This window comes from Pelophylax lessonae (assembly GCF_965119305.1).
Source record: "Pelophylax lessonae genome assembly, chromosome: 1".
In the NCBI taxonomy this organism is placed as follows: Eukaryota; Metazoa; Chordata; class Amphibia; order Anura; family Ranidae; genus Pelophylax; species Pelophylax lessonae.
Genome location: NC_138768.1, coordinates 876,815,305 through 876,820,365, shown reverse-complemented (window position 1 = coordinate 876,820,365; position 5,061 = coordinate 876,815,305). Strand labels below are relative to the sequence as shown.

At 45.0% G+C, this 5,061-nt stretch overlaps 1 pseudogene across 1 annotated transcript; it reads left to right on the top strand.

Annotated features, from left to right (window-relative positions):
• Positions 1–514: 514 nt before the first annotated feature.
• Positions 515–2,576, top strand: LOC309550482 (E3 ubiquitin/ISG15 ligase TRIM25-like; annotated as a pseudogene). The gene is made up of 2 exons: positions 515–856; positions 1,407–2,576. The product of its transcript is annotated as an E3 ubiquitin/ISG15 ligase TRIM25-like (transcript).
• The last annotated feature ends 2,485 nt before the right edge of the window (positions 2,577–5,061 follow it).

Here is a 5,061-nt window from a genome sequence, read left to right as displayed (position 1 = left end):
TATGCTTTGGGGGCAGGAAATTACTCTTCTACCTAGCTGTTGGCTTTGATCGCTTCCCAGCAGGATAGCTCGGGCAGGTTCAGACTCTTGTCTGGGAATGTCAGACTGGCTACACATTGTTTGCTTTTGTTCAACCAGCAGGTTGGTGGATGCTCCCATCCACACAAGCAAAGTTGTAGGGATCCTCCCTGCTATACCATTGCTTTCTGACAGTGCGGAATCCTCTCCTGTCAGAATACATTGATCAGTGCAGCAACCAATTGGCTGCAGGCACTGATTTGAATGAAACTTACCAATATGCCCATCTGAGAACAAGCTGATCATTAGATTAACTTCTCTCAAGCAGGAGCAGCCATAGATGGATAAGAATTCAGCCGATCCCTGTTACAATGGCCCAATGCTGATCCATCTATCTATCTATCTAGTCTTAGTCCTGTGTAGGAATGTACAGAACTGGTCACATTGGTTACTGAGTGCCATATATTTTACTGTAATTTCTATCTTCTGTTTTAGCGATGGCGTCTGATGATCTGAGGAAGGAGCTGGAATGTTCCGTCTGTCTGAACATTTATACAGATCCTGTAACCCTGAAATGTGGACACAACTTCTGTCGGGACTGTATTGGTCGTATGTTGGATACACAAGAGGGATCTGGAGCGGCTTGCACTGTGGAGAAACATAACGCTATCTAACAACATAGTGGAGAATTTGTCTGCTCAGCCAGATCAGGAGGGATCCGGGGTCTTCTGTTCTTATTGTATTCACACTCCTATACCTGCTGTGAAATCCTGTCTGCTATGTGAAGTTTCTATGTGTGACAATCACCTAGGACAGGGGTGTCAAGCTCAACTTTATCGTGGGTCGCATCAGCATTATGGTTGCCCTCAAAGGGCCAGTTATATCTGTAAGATTAGATGTCCAGACCCCCCCCACACCCCTTTACATGAGATGTCAAGAGCCCCCCCCCCCCCACCATCAAAAGTCAAGAGTCACCCACCCTTCCTTACATCACAATGCACCCCCTTACCTTGTGCTGCTGCCAGGAAGAAGATGCAGGTGGATCTGGGAAGAAGAAAGTGCAGGGTCTGGAGGATAACCAGAGGAGGGCTGGAGTCAGCTTCCAGAGGGAAAGTGGGGTGGCTACTGCACAGAGAGGTGCAGGATCTGTAGTAGGAGTTTTGTCCCCCTCTCTGCTGCGGACTGCTGAGAACAGGGGGAAGGGTGCAAAGACAAACCTTTCTGCAGCTGCACAGAGGAGTGCAGGATCTGGCAAAGGAGTTCTGTCCTCTCTGCTGCTGACTACTGAAACTAGATGGGGGCAGAGACAAGGGGGGTGCCACAGCTGCAGGAGAGGTCTGGGGGCCACATTCGGCCCACGGGCCTTGAGTTTGACACCTGTGACCTAGGAGGTCATAGCAAAACAGCAGCACACGTCTTATGTAACCCAACTACTTCCCTAGAGAACAGAAAATGCTCCGTCCATAAGGAACGACTGAAGTATTACTGCACTGAGGACTCCTCCTGTATCTGTGTGTCCTGCAGGCTGGATGGAGAACACCGGGGACACCGAGTGGAGACTCAGAATGAGGCCTCTTAGAGGAAGAAGAAGAAACTGAGAAATGTTCTGCAGAAATTGATGACAGAGAGAGAGGAGATGGAGAAAAGAGTCCAGAGTCTGCAGGAACGCAGGAGGAAAGTACAAGGCAAAGCAGATGATGAAACAGAGAGAGTCACTGCCCTGTTCAGAGACCTCAGGAGACGTCTGGAAGACCTTGAGAAGAGAGTCCTGAGTGAGATCTCTGGGCAGGCAAAGCAGATCTCTCTCTCGTTGTCTGATATGATACAACAGCTGGAAATAAAGAAAGAGGAGCTGTCCAGGAAGATGGGGGACATTGAGAAGCTGTGTAATATGACGGATCCACTGACTGTCCTACAAGAATCAGACACAGGTGACTTGTGTGATACTGAGGATGGAGATAAGGACAGAGAGAGACATGATAAACTCCTACATGATGGAGGGGATCTGGATGTGGGGGGGATCTCACACACATATTACACACAGGTTTATCTGATATCATGTCTGGGGTAAATGTCCAGAAATGTACAGGCACACATGTCTATCCACATTCTAAGAGAAAGGGCAAAGTTCACATAAATGCTGAACCATCCAGGAGACGTCCTCAACCCACCCCCACCATACAACACTCAAGCCTTCAGGCTGGTGGACCAAATATTGGGGCTGTACAGCAAATATCGGGGGTGTCAGGGGTTACAGACATAATACTAGATGTGAGCACAGATGGTCATACTCTACAGATATCAGATGACAGGAAAACTGCATCCTGGTCCTTACCCTCATTTGCCTCTTTAATTATGTATCCCCTACTAGCTACAGAGAGATTTGAGGATCCTCAGGTGATAAGCAGTGAGAGGTTCTCCTCAGGGAGACATTACTGGGAAGTGGATGTCGGGGGGGGTCAGAGTTCTGGACAATTGGGATGTGTTACCCCAGTATAGACAGGAGAGGAGATCAGTCAGGGATTGGATGTAATAGGAAGTACTACGTCGCTGGATGATAACGAGCCACTGAGCCGCAGTAGAGGCACAGTGAGCGGTCGTTAAGTGATCACTGTACATCAATCTGGCTTGCATGTTGCTAATAACTGCTTCCAGTAGCTTTTGACGAGGAGGATTGACATATTTTTGATTGTCAATAAAGGCAATATTTTTAAAAGCATCAGATGTATTTGTAGCTTCAACTTTATGTTCAAATTTTCCACGACTTTCTTTCAGTATTTCAAATGCCCTAATTGATCTTTTTATAAATTTTTCAGCTCTTACAACATTTACATTTCTGTTTTGAAGGCTATTTGAAAGTAGGGAAATTTCTTGCAATATATCTATCATTAATGCTAGATCAACGATAAAGTATCTGTTGCGAAGACGTGAAGCCATTCCTGAATATTCAGAACGTGCTGAAAAGTATTGGTATAAAGCTGGATAAGCACGCCATACGGCAAGTGTTGATTTTAACCACTTTACCACCGGAGGATTTTGCTGTCTTACGTCCAGGCCACTTTTTGCGATTCGGCGCTGTGCGACTTTAACTGACAGTTGCGCGGTCGTGCAACGCCGTACCCAAACAAAATTTAGGTCCTTTTTTTTCCCACAAACAGAGCTTTCTTTTGGTGGTATTTGATCACCTGTGCAATTTTTACTTTTTGCGCTATAAACAAAAAAAGAGCGTTTATTTTGAAAAAAATAACAATAATTTTAACATTTTTTTATATGAAATTCCCCCCCAAAAATGTAAAAATCTAATTTTTTTTAAATTTTTGGCCAATTTGTTTTCTGCTACCTATGTTTGGTAAAAAAAATCACAAAAAGCGTATTTTGATTGGTTTGCGCAAAAGTTATTGCGTTTATTAAGTGAAAGATTTCTGTCATTTTTTTTTTTTTTTAACAAGTAATGGTGGCAATCTGCGATTTTTTTTTTGTGGGATTGCGGCGGACAGATCGGACCCTTGACTGACATTTTTGACACTTTTGGGGGTACCAGTGACATTACTGCAGTAATCAGTGCTATACATATGCACTGTTACTTTAAAAATGACACTGGCAGGGAAGGGGTTAATTTTATTGGAGAGGGAGGGGTTAATGTATGCCTGGTGCTTACTGACATGTGTGGGGGGGAGGTGACTGAGTGACACAGGGACAGATCGGATGTTCAGCTATGCTGAACCCTGCAATCTGTCACTTAGGAGATCCGCCCACTCTGTTTACACAAGCGGACGGATCTCCAAACTCGATTCCCCGATGATCCCCCTGGCCCGACTCCCGCTGTGACTGAAAACAGCGGGAGCGCGCCTCCGGCGGCGCGCGAGCGCCGCCTACAGGGGGAGGAGTCCAGCGACGTAGGTCTACGTCGCTATACGGAATCGAGCCACTTTGCCGCAGTACAGTCCCAGTGACTGGTCGGCAAGTGGTTCAGCTGCAAGCAGCCCATCTTGGCCCCAAAACTCTACCAATCTTTATGATTTCAAGCCCGAGTTCTTCAGAAATTTTGAAAAGCTCAATTTGATTTTTATTTGATTGATGAAAAATAGTGTAGATTTTATCTATAAACATTTTGAAGTGATTAACTTGTTTTACCTGAGTGATAGAATCATCTAAGGCAAGTTTGCAGACGGGGATTTAAACAATGCCAAATAATGATGCCTGGGAAATATTTTTTCAGTCTGGTGCTCACCCCTGATTTGCACCCTAACATTACACTTGCTCCATCAGAGCAAAATGCAACCTAATTATCTTTCAAATATCCAAATCCAACATCACACAAACCATTTAACAAAGTTTTGTGGATAGTCTCAGCATCCTGTGCTTCCAACTCTATCAAATCAAGGAAAATTATAGGTGATAGATGAGAATCTTAAAGCGGAGTTCCGGGCACAGAATCGTTTTTTGTTTTTTTTTAAGCTCCCCCTAACAATCACCCTTACACATCGATACATCCGCTAATCCTGGTTAGAATGGTGAAATAATCAGTTTGCAAGAATAAAATCTTACTTTATATAATTTCTGCTGTGTGGCGCCATCTTTGTTGTGGATTGCCGAGTCCTTTCTGGGGAAATGTCTTCCCTTCTTCCTGAATCGAGGTGGGCATAGGCCTGTGAGTCGAGCGCGAATTCTCGCGCATGCCCAGTACTATGCGATCGGCATAGTACTGGTTTCCATAGGGACGGCAATGTTACAGGAAGTTGCCGCCCCTATAAATCCACCACCGCCTCCCGGAAGCTCCAACAACGTGCAGGAGAGGAGCATAGAGACAAAGAGACAAACAAACAGAGAGCGAGCGCCACCACCACCGATCATTTACAGGACACAGGTATGTTTTATATTGCTTGCCCAGCATCACAAATTTTATTAAAGGGGCACCCTGCTTATCTTTGTGTGAAATTTAGGTGGAACCCTCCATATATATTGATGAAATTTCGGGGGGCACCCTGCTTATAAAGTGCTGAATTTAAAGGGGAACCCTGCTTATATTGGGATAAATTTTAA